The sequence below is a fragment of the Schistocerca gregaria genome, chromosome 2 (genome assembly GCF_023897955.1).
Source record: "Schistocerca gregaria isolate iqSchGreg1 chromosome 2, iqSchGreg1.2, whole genome shotgun sequence".
Classification (NCBI taxonomy): Eukaryota; Metazoa; Arthropoda; class Insecta; order Orthoptera; family Acrididae; genus Schistocerca; species Schistocerca gregaria.
Window position 1 is genome coordinate 310,703,937 of NC_064921.1, and position 12,297 is coordinate 310,716,233.

Genomic DNA, 12,297 nt, shown 5'->3' on the forward strand with positions numbered 1-12,297 from the left:
TACTTAGCAAATTTTGTTTAAAAACAGCAAGAAAGTTATATCGTGTAACTAGGCAAGGGACTTAGTTGTGGGCATACTAATGGTTTTACAGCTTCGTATGACATTTGATTTTATTTATCTAATACGCATACTTATAATGACATATGTAGACTCGAGACACCTCGTAACATTAACTATACTCGTACATTAAGTTGGTTTTAAAACAAGTAACTACATAAAATATCAGAATCTTCGGGGTTAGGAGGAAAGGCCTCTGGCCTGAAAGTGAACTCTATTGTGAATGCGCAGAAGGGTGACGTTTGTGTCTGCATTGGGCGGCAAGTTGCTTTACGATTTTCGCGGCGGTCAGTGAAATCTTCGTGGGCATGTTTAGCAGCGACACGATATTTGAGACTGGTTTTGTTATGGTATAAATCGCAACTCTCGTATTCTCTTATGTTTCAACGTTGACAGCTGATGGCATAGTAACCAATACAGACCGTCCCTCTTAACGAATTGTCTCGGGATTTTGCTGATTTTTCACGGAAGAATAGCACAAAACATATAGAATGTTAGTGAATCTGATGCAACTATTTGAACTTTTTAATGTTGTACTCGTATTAGGATCTCTTGATTGCTTGTGGCTAATCTCAACTTCATTTCTAGTCCGCAGCTCGTGGTCATGCGGTAGCGTTCTAGCTTCTCAAGGCCGGGTTCCTGGATTCGATTCCCGGCGGGGTCAGGGATTTTCTTTGCCTCGTGATGACTGGGTGTTGTGTGCTGTCCTTAGGTTAGTTAGGGTTAAGTAATTCAAAGTTCTAGCTGTCTGATGACCATAGGTGTTAAGTCCCATTGTGCTCAGAGCCATTTGAACCCAACTTCATTTCGATTTGGATACAAGAACACAGTTCTTAGAAATTTTGTTGTATTTTACCACTATTATGGTACGCAGTGTAGTGTGATGACAATGGAATTATTCACACATAATGTGAATTATCAGCATTGCCAGAATGAGTCGATATGGCGAATTTGGTTCCGAAAATTTTTCAATAACATTTAATTGCACTTGAAGTATGTTCGCTAGAACTACATGATTTAGCAGTCAATCACCTATAACCGTCCTAGCAGTAGTAGGTATTTGGCATTCACAGGGATAATCACTTTTAACTTTAACTTTGGATCGACAGCTGTGCTGTGAATGTAACCCTATCCTAGACTGCGAGAATTGTATTTCATGGTCTTGGTTTGAATTTATGACACAAGTCTCGCAGCACACAGTGGCTAGGTGCGCTATATTTAGCACTTCAGAACAGGCGTCATTTTTCTAACTTGGCTGCTTGGCTTGCTGTTACTGTCCCTTTCTTAGGTTGACTGTTTCGAAATATTGGGTCCATGTAGAGTAAGACGTACACTACCCAATTAGGTGGCACACACTGATAGAAACTGAAAGTGTGAAACGGTGAAGCATCACTCCATCATTTATCAAACACTGCCAAGATATTTATCACAAACGCGTAGTAGATGACTGAACTTTCATTCCATTCATACGTGTCGTCCATCATCAGGTGTCATTTCTAAGGAGACTAATGTACTCTTGCATTCGTTGTTGTATGAAAGGAAACAGCACCGAACGGCAACCTTAGGAATGTCTAGTCATGGCTGAAACACATGCCGAGATTGATCATAAATTATGTTGGATGAAAACTGATATACAAGTATACGTCTGTCCATCGCATCACAGACGTGGTCTATGGTTGACAAAGCAGGTGATCAGGAAGTTTAGGCAAGGCCATACACATTTCTCACGGCATTTATGGTAGCCCCTAGACCTCCAGTGTAGGGGATCCTGTATTAACCCGCTGGAAGGTGCCATTACACTTGATTCCAGTAGTTGTAGAGTAGGGCCACCCACGACGTGCGAGACTTCATGCGAGTCGGATATGTGGTCCATGTGTGGGCTGTGGCTCGACCTGTCTTAGTCTTTGCTCTTTCCTGCCGAAATATTCGGTACACTGCGGCGTTTCATTTAGTACTGCTGTGTGGCATTTGTCAGTCAGCACAACGTTCTTGATTTTACCAGGATCACGGTGTCAGCACTGCTTACTCTTCACCATTTGATAGTGGCATGAGGAATGTTTACAGGTACAGTGTCTATTTGCAAAAAAAGATGCAGTCTCGCGACCTATTGCCACAAACTTTTAAAAATGAGTGGCAATGGCAGAGGGGAGAGATGAAAATTCTCTGTTTCTCCGACTATTATGCAGTTACAGAATCGACGGGTATTGTAAATTTGGTATAAAGCAACACAGCAACACCATGCAGAAAGAACTTAAAGATTCAACTGATAACGAAAGAGCAAAAAATTACAACTAGCGTTACATGGGATTCATTCCTCTGTACAACAAGGAGCGTTTTGTGCTAAATTTGCAGGCGTGCTGCAAGTGAAGAAATTGATGGTATAACAGTAAAATTTCTGAAGTCGCACACGTTATTCCACTGCCTGTTGAAACGGTTTTCAATAGAACTAATGGAATAGTATGGATACATTATATGTTATTGGAAAGTACTTGGTTAAGCAAAGCGGCATGCTGGTAATATTCTTCAACTTAAATCTCGCTATTGCTGAGTTTATGTTGGAAAACGGAGTACAGGAACGAAAATTAGAACACCCGGATTGGATTACAGACCTCGCAATTTAAGCGGACGGGACTCTACACTGCCCACAGTAAGACTTTGCAAGGTGTGAAACAAGTTGTTTCCGATAGTTTAGGAATGCATTCAAAACGAAGATTGCGTTATACAAAGGAAATATTCTGAGAAAAACAGACCAGTTCTCTAAACTCGCTGCCGTTAAACGAAGTGCATGGTTCACCTGTCGCCTATCTGTCGTAGTACTTCTACTGGATCCTGATGCAGTTTGCTATACCTGTGTGATGGTCTGAATAGATGTCTGCCTATTACACGTTACGACCTTCTTCAACTGTTGACGGTCTCTGTCAATCATCAGACGTGGTCAGCGTGCATGCTTTCGTGATGTATGTGTCTCTTTACGTTTCCACTTCAGTATCACATCGGAAGCAGTTGATCTAGGGGTGTTTAGGAATGTGGAAATCTCGCATACAGACGTATGACACAAGTGACACCCAATCACCTGATCACATTCGAAGTCCGTGAGTTCCTCTGAGGGCCCTATGCTGCTCTCTCATGATGTCTAATGACTACTGAGGTCGTTGATACGAAGTACCGGACAGTAGGTGAGGTGGCTTCACAATGCACCTAATATGAAAAACATATATTTCTGGGGGTGTCCGGATACATTTGATCACAATGTGTATGTGTAACGATAAAAAAAAGAAAAAAAAACAAGAAACCTAAATGAAATTTCATAGCACCTTATCACTATCCGCAGAGCTATATGGAGGGGAATGTTGGACATTAACATCAGAACAACAAAGGCAACATCAGAAATAACATCACTTATAACTGTAAAAAGGTACACGAGATACTGCAAAATAAGAAATCACGGAAGATCTGGAGGAACAGCCATTAATAGAAAATTTAATCAAATGAAAGCGGGATTGGGAAGAGAATGTATTGTCCTTGATACCCAAGAGAACCTCAGAACAAGAGATGGAATGCAATCGTATTGGACGAACGTGTCTGGAAATTCTGAGGAAGAGGTGGTGAGGCCGGAAGAGACCACAAAGCTTAATGCTGCATTGGCAGAGGAAGAAGAAAAGAAGAAAAATGATACGAGAGTCCTCCTACTTCTCATTCAGGCAGTACGTTCGGTGAAATGTTCCAATTTCAGGGTCATCTCTCATTTTTGCTTGTGTGTGTTGACTTCTCCTGTTGTTGCAAATATTTTAAGGTCATTTCTAATATATTCATTTCTGATTATATTTCTCTTCCACATAACTTACCTCATATGAAGAGATATAAACCCACCAGTGGAGAAATGCTCCTCTCGTAGCACAAGAAACTTGAGAAAGTTTGTGTTTATTTAAAAAACTCTGACTGAAAAATGGGGGTACCACCTGACTCGTTCTACCTTCCTCAACACCATTAAAATTTTCCCAAAAATTTTGGCATTCCACCATATTTTCTATCATTTAATATGCTATTAATCCCTATTTCTCGCGAGCTTCCATAACTGTAACTCGCTCATACCCATTGCTCCATCGCTGTAGCTCTGTTACGCTAATCCACTCCCACTAGTCCATTCTCACTCACTCGTTCAACACAACGCATTGTCATTATTTCTGTATGTCTCTCTAACAGTCCATGGCTTCTGTGCCACAGCCACAGTATCCATCGTTCTGCCCTTACTGATACTATCCCATTCGTTCCTTCCCACTGCTTCTGCCTCGTCTCACTACCGCTATCTCTCTCTTCGTCGTTGTCATTGTCATAGACTCTGTCACTCGTTATCATTGGCTCTCAGCCACATTCACTATCTCCATCTCTTTATTCCTCCCCATGGCACGATCACCTCCACTCTTTTCCTAGCACTTTTCAGTCACTGTCAACTACGCTGAAGTGCCACTGTGTCCTTCTCTTTCTCTCACACTGTCACAGTTACCTTCACTCTTTCTGTTCCACAACAACTGTCTATTACCTGCCAGCATTTATTACCCTTTCACCTCTTTCCATATGCCACTGTCTCCTTCTCTAGCAGCATAGAAGAGCGCGAATATGTTCGCACCCCAAAATCTTTGGAAATTTTTTATAGGTGTAGAGAAAGGTAGAATGAGGATGCTGGTATGTCACTTATCTGTCAGAGTCTTTTAAACGGGAACATACTTACCTTTATTGTGCTGCGACAGGACCATATTTTTCCCCACTACAACAGGGCATGTCACTCACGTGGAAAGAACTTTATGATCAGCAAAATTTTGATAGTTTAGATACGAGAGTGTAAAGTAACACAAAATTAACACAGACTGGATTTAACGTGCGCAAAGTTTTGCATGTTCCTCAGTACTACACCATGGAGTTCCCAGAACCTCTCTGATGACACTTTGCGCTGTATTTTCCGTGTAAAAAACTTCCTAAACTACGTTTTCGCTTCACACCGGATTTTACGTGTATAATTTGGGTAACATCCGATATAGGTACCTAGGAAAGGGATAACGATATCAAGAAAATTTTAAAGGCTAAGTGAAATTGCAAACGTAGGAATACATCGAAAATAATTACATCCATTTTCCGTTCCTAGCCATCTTGGACGTCACGGCTTGGTTTTGGTACCCAAAAAGAGAGTTTTATGGGTGTTTCTAGATAACGGGTAAATATTTTTGTAAACGTGAAGGCGGCACTTCTAGATAAATGCCAAGAAAATATACCGGTAAGATCTGAGCAATTTGCTGCGGTTATTTATCATTTAGTTTTCGCTTCATACCGAATTTGATATGCGTATTTTACGTGTAGAAGTAGTGTGAATGAATATCTCTATATCCCGGAAACTGATAAAGATATCAATAACATGTTGAACATTGCTTGATATCGGATTCTCAGGAATATATCGTAACGATTCCAGCCATTATCTGTACGTACTCTTCTTGGAATCCGAGTCTCGGTTTTGATACAAAAAACTGGTAAAAACGCATTTCTTCAGGTTTTCTAAGGAATCACTGACCAAATGATTTTCTACGTTTTTATGAGCTAGATTAAGTTTGTAATATTAATACTCTGAATCTGTACTGCAGGATAGTGACACAAACTCGATCATTCTGTCGGTTACACAAGTGATCCCAAAGCCAAAGAGCTGTCCAAAACACTTGACCCTACCTTTATATCATCAATACAACGCGAGGCATGAGGCTCGGAAAAATCGATTCTGTGCGCGGCTTTTTTAATGTTATAGACAGCATGCTGTTGCATATATCCCTGTAAATTTAAAGTAGTGGCTGCTCTGTCGCTTATACATCAACAACCACCAAAAGGTTGAGTGCTTTAGCACCCAGATAAATTAAAAAACTATCTATGAGTGGGATGGTTGGTTCGCTAATGAAGTGCAGTCCATTTGTCTAGGGGGGCAACTGTTATGGCTGCCGCGCTCCGTCGCTCACCGTGCGCACACAGAGGACAGACGGGCACTTATGCAAAGACATTTGTTCACCGGCGGATGCTCTGGGCCGCGCCGGTCCGTTCCCAGTGGGCCCCGCGTGCATTATTTAGTTACCTGTCTGATTTCCTCGGGGATTGCCCCGCAGCGGCGGGGCAGCAACCTCAAATTGCACGCAAATATAGCCATATGTACGAATAAACAGGGGCCACTTGCAGAATGAAAGCGAAATTGGGTAAAAGAGATGTATGCGCCTGACGTACAACACGGTGCCCTTCTGCATTCTCATACTGTACGTGCTTTCTATAACAATAAGGGACAAGTATTTGTGCAGAATTTTTTCGCACTGAAAGCGAAAAGTTCCTTGTGCTGGACAGAAAAGGAGGCAAAAATTATGAACAGGTAGTTGCTTCAGTATTGAACTGATAAATGCAGCAAATATCTACGACCCAGAGGCAGATTTTATTTTGGACCATCGATGTTGGTAAGCACAGTAACTTGTAACAGTTTTGTCCGAACTTATTTATCGGACGTTTGCTTATTGACAACTGTATAGGTCGTTCGATGTCATAAGTTTCGCAAAGACGGACAAAGGCATTTACAGAGGATTAACAAAGCACTTGTGCCTAATGTAATTTGACAGTAGCGCGGAAATCGAATTTTTCTAAAAAGTCCGTAAACATAATTTACTTAATAAATAACTATTTTACCGGGCGAGATGGCGCAATTGATACCACAGTGGTGTCGCATTCGGGAGGACGGCGGTTCAAACAGGCGTCCGGCCATCCAGATTTAGGTTTTCCTTGATTTCCCTAAATCGCTTCAGGACAACACTTGTGAATCAAGTTAAGAACAGACTGTCTAAAGTACAAGAGCTACCCACTTTACAGAGCAGGTAACTATACGAGTGCCATTTAAGCATATACAGGGAAAAATATGCAGAGTAAGCGAGAAATGATTGCTTAAATATAATCGCCGATGCTAGACAAGCCCGTTAGTGGCCCTGTTGTAGATGACCACGAGCGACACCTGCGCAAAAAACTCAACACATTGTAAGTGTATGTTGCGGTCGGCACAGTGGTCTTTGTAGTTGTAAGGGCATTATGTCGGAGCTAACTGAATTCGAACGTGGACGAATTGTTGATACTCGTATGGTACTTGCTTCCGAAACCAAAGCAGTCGAAGTGACTGGTGTCTCAACAGCATCATATTGAACATTTATACCGGAAGCCGGGAGAGAGGGAACGTAGCTTCCACTGACTCACAACGTTGATAAAAGCGTCTACTGAGCGGCACCTTGCCATTGAAGGGGATTGTGGCGCATAATGAGAGGATGACAGCTCCAAAGGTTATTGCAGAACTCAATATCACACTAGTGAAACCTGTCAGCACTAGATCAACACGAAGATAGTTCCATCAGGTGGGAATTGCAGGGCAACATGGAATTCAAAAAGCACTCATCATTGATGCAAATATAGTAACTGGGAAACGTGGTGTCGAAGCCATAAAACCTGGAGTATGGAGAAGAACGTAATTTGGCCGGGTGAATCTTGTTGCACACTGTTGCCAGTCTATGATCGAGTTTAGTTTCCGAGAATAAAACATGGCGGAGATTCGGTTATACTTTAGGCAGCCTTATAGGTGGTATTCCATGGGCCCCAGAGTTATCTACAAAGCTACACTCCTGGAAATGGAAAAAAAGAACACATTGACACCGGTGTGTCAGACCCTCCATACTTGCTCCGGACACTGCGAGAGGGCTGTACAAGCAATGATCACACGCACGGTACAGCGGACACACCAGGATCCGCGGTGTTGGCCGTCGAATGGCGCTAGCTGCGCAACACTTGTGCACCGCCGCCTTCAGTGTCAGCCAGTTTGTCATGGCATACGGAGCTCCATCGCAGTCTTTAACACTGGTAGCATGCCGCTACAGCGTGGACGTGAACCGCATGTGCAGTTGACGGACTTCGAGCGAGGGCGTATAGTGGGCATGCGGGAGGCCGGGTGGACGTACCGCCGAATTGCTCAACAAATGGGGCGTGAGGTCTCCGCAGTACATCGATGTTGCCGCCAGTGGTCGGCGGAAGGTGCACGTGCCCGTCGACCTGGGACCGGACCGCAGCGACGCACGGAATCACGCCAAGACCGTAGGATCCTACGCAGTGCCGTAGGGGACCGCAACGCCACTTCCCATCAAATTAGGGACACTGTTGCTCCTGGGGTATCGGCGAGGACCATTCGCAACCGTCTCCATGAAGCTGGGCTACGGTCCCGCAAACCGTTAGGCCGTCTTCCGCTCACGCCCCAACATCGTGCAGCCCGCCTCCAGTGGTGTCGCGACAGGCGTGAATGGAGGGACGAATGGAGACGTGTCGTCTTCAGCAATGAGAGTCGCTTCTGCCTTGGTGCCAATGATCGTCGTATGCGTGTTTGGCGCCGTGCAGGTGAGCGCCACAATCAGGACTGCATACGACCGAGGCACACAGGGCCAACACCCGGCATCATGGTGTGGGGAGAGATCTTCTACATTGGCCGTACACCTCTGGTGATCATCGAGGGGACACTGAATAGTGCACGGTACATCCGAACCGTCATCGAACCCACCGTTCTACCATTCCTTGACCGTCAAGGGAACTTGCTGTTCCAACAGGACAATGCACGTCCGCATGTATCCCGTGGCACTCAACGTGCTCTAGGTGTAAGTCAACTACCCTGGCCAGCAAGATCTCCGGATCTATCCCCCATTGAGCATGTTTGGGACTGAATGAAGCGTCGTCTCACGCGGTCTGCACGTCCAGCACGAACGCTGGTCCAACTGAGGCGCCAGGTGGAAATGGCATGGCAAGCCGTTCCACAGGACTACATCCAGCATCTTTACGATCGTCTCCACGAGAGAATAGCAGCCTGCATTGCTCCGAAAGGTGGATATACATTGTACTAGTGCCGACATTGTGCATGCTCTGTTGCCTGTGTCTATGTGCCTGTGGTTCTGTCAGTGTGATCATGTGATGTATCTGACCCCAGGAATGTGTCAATAAAGTTTCCCCTTCCTGGGACAATGAATTCACGGTGTTCTTATTTCAATTTCCAGGAGTGTATATTACTGCCAAGGTTATGCGATAAAAAAGTATGTTCCCCAATGGCAATGCTACTATCCAAGATTACAGGGCACCAGGTGACACCACTCGCATCGTCCAGGACTGGCTTCGTGAGCGGGAGGATGAACTGTTGCTTCTCTTCTGGCCAAAATATTAAAAAGCCTTTGTGGCCTATTTGAAAAGAAGGGTGTGTGATCGACATTATCTTCCATGATCGTTAGCTGAACCTGACACTATTTTCAGGAAGAATGGTATCAGATTCCCTCTAAAACGATACCATTCAAGGCATTTAGAAGCTGTTTTGAAGACCGGCAGATTTCGTACACCCAGTTCAGCAACCAAGAAGTCTGCTGTTTAGGTACCAAATAGCATGACTATTTGTGCGCTGTTTGCTCTCCGGTTTCTTCTTTTATTTGGGGGAGGGTACGGAACAACGAGATCATCGGTAACCGGTCTGTATGTATTTTTGATCGAATGCGCTACGAGGCGGTATGAACGTACCAGTAACGAGGCGGGAATGACGATGGAGTAACGCAATTAAGTGACAGCACAGTACAAGAAGCATGACCATTCACCGACACAGCTCGGAATGTGCCGTAGTCCTTGGACAAGTCACAAATACGGCAGTCCTCGCTCACTAGCGTTGGTTGTAGTTATCGATATCCCCACATAGTCACCTCCTTCATCCACTACGAGACAATGAAGGGAGAACTCTCCAGTGGACAACGATTTCAGAGACGTTTGGCGTGGAGGTCGCTGGGGTAAGCGCGCAGGTGCGTGTGGCCAACCGTGCCGTGGCTGGCGGACCGTTTCATGATGGTCGATGTTGAATAGTTTGGCGCAATGCTTACGTCAGACGGATGGTACCGCTGCAGATGTTGATAGGGACATAGGGGGCGCCCATACGTAGATGTTGGCAGGTGCACGAGAGGTGAAGGAAGCGTCGGGAATTCGATCGTACCTGCCTTGGAATCCAACTTGTTCTGTGTTGCAACTGCTCAGGTACTTTTATGATGCAGAGCATCGACAAATCACCATTGATCGTGGGATCAGTTTCAACTGTGGATCATTTCAACTGTGGATCATAGAGGGCTATGAAATTGCGACAGCGTCTTGTCCCTGAGCTGTTGGCAAAGTCGAGATTGTTGTCATTGTTGCTCGGTATTCTCAGTAATCTATGCAACAGCAGTGTCATGGCTGTGCGTATTTATTTTTGACAGGGGGCGGCAAGATTAATTCACTGATTAAGTCTGTGTGTTCTGCAAGATAAATGATGAGCATGATATATTTGGTGTCATCGTTGATGATATTTACTTAACTGCAAACCGCAGTCAGCAGTGGCGAGCCATAGAGCTGGCTGTTTCTGTTTCGAGTGATGGTAGCCTCGGCTGTGACGCACGTTTGTGTGAATGAATAGGCCCAGAGGGCGCGGGGTGGCAGTGGATGGGTTAAATGTTGAAAAAAATTGGAGGTTGTGATGACATAACAAGTGCCGTCGCACCCAACAGTTTGTCAGCATGCACGAGTTAGGCGATTGTTCCGACACATTACACGGCGTCAGCGTCATGAACGATTCCTGAATCATTTTACTGTTAGTAGCGGATACTACTTGATGGGCCGGCACATACTGACGAGGACAGTAACTGATTGCTCAGGGTTCAAATGGTTCAAATGGCTCTGAGCACTATGGGACTTAACATATGTGGTCGTAAGTCCCCTAGAACTTAGAATTACCTAAACCTAACTAATCTAAGCACATCACACACATCCATGCCCGAGGCAGGATTCGAACCTGCGACCGTAGCAGTCGCTCGGCGATTGCTCAGGGATGTAGCTGTGGATGGGCCAGTAGAAACTGATCAGGACAGTAACTGATTCCTCGGGGATGTAGATGTTGAACGTGCGAATGTGAAAGGAGAACACACATCACTGCAGGAGCAATAGTTTCGTGAAATATTTCGTTATTAGATTCAAATGCCATATGTTGATTTATTTCACCAATGTGTGAATTAACAGGTTAATCTTCTTCAGAGTCTAGCAGTAGAGTTCTGCTGTTGGCCATTGTCATGACACTATGGTTATCGATTCAGCGGTCGTTATATCAGTCAACATTGTGGTGCACTCCCGTTTTATGACTGGGTGGTTTTCAGCATAGCACATACACTGATGGTGTACTGGACATGAGACTAATCCGGGTGTAGCAGTATGTGGAGTTGGTGGCGTTGAGAATCCAACAAGAAACAGCTGCAGTGTTAATCCATAGTAGGCAGTTAGTGATGAAAGGTCGCAAGACACGTGTGAAGGTTGTTCCTGGAGTCATCACTTTGAGGTGGCAGGAATGGAATATACCGGTAAGAAGACGGGAACGACGCTATAGAAATACAATTTACTGACAAGCACTATACCTGAAGCACTGACACAGCTCGGAACGCACCGCAGTGTTTTCTCAAGCGACAAATATGGTGGTACTCGATCAATAGCAGCGGTCATCAGTATCGATATCGCCGTTCTACAATGTGAGCCCGATATGGACAGTATTAGTTTATTAGAGTAATACTCGGCCATACAGACTATCATCAATGGCATGTAACACAGAGAATTAGCAACGAATGTACGCATACGTATATTGACCGCACAAGAACACAGTGTCGGCCTATAAAATAGAAGCGGAAAGAAGATTACTTGAATGTATACACGTCTAAATCGAATGTCATGTATGTGTGGTGCAAAATCTCTAACACATCTGTCTAGAACAAGAGAAGACCCGTGAATAATTAGAATGAAAGCTAACGAAAATTGTGTCTATAACAATGAGTCTTTGAGCATGTTATGATTCTGTATCGTTAAAACAAAATGTCTTGCCTGTGTACTACACATATCATCGCGTGTGTGGAATGAGATGGACCATATCTTTAAAATACGATGTAAACACGATCGCCACACAATTGCTTCTATCAAGTGTGTGTGAAATGCCGTGTAACGTACCTCAGCCACACTTTTGCTTGGAACGTTATGGCCACAATAAGATTACATGGAATATATGACCTTGACAAAGAGCCTTCTTACCTCCGAGGCTATACCTAAATGCAGTTGTACTACTACAGTTACCTTGACGCTTGTACTCTTCAGTTTAGTGTGCCCTAGTCGGTG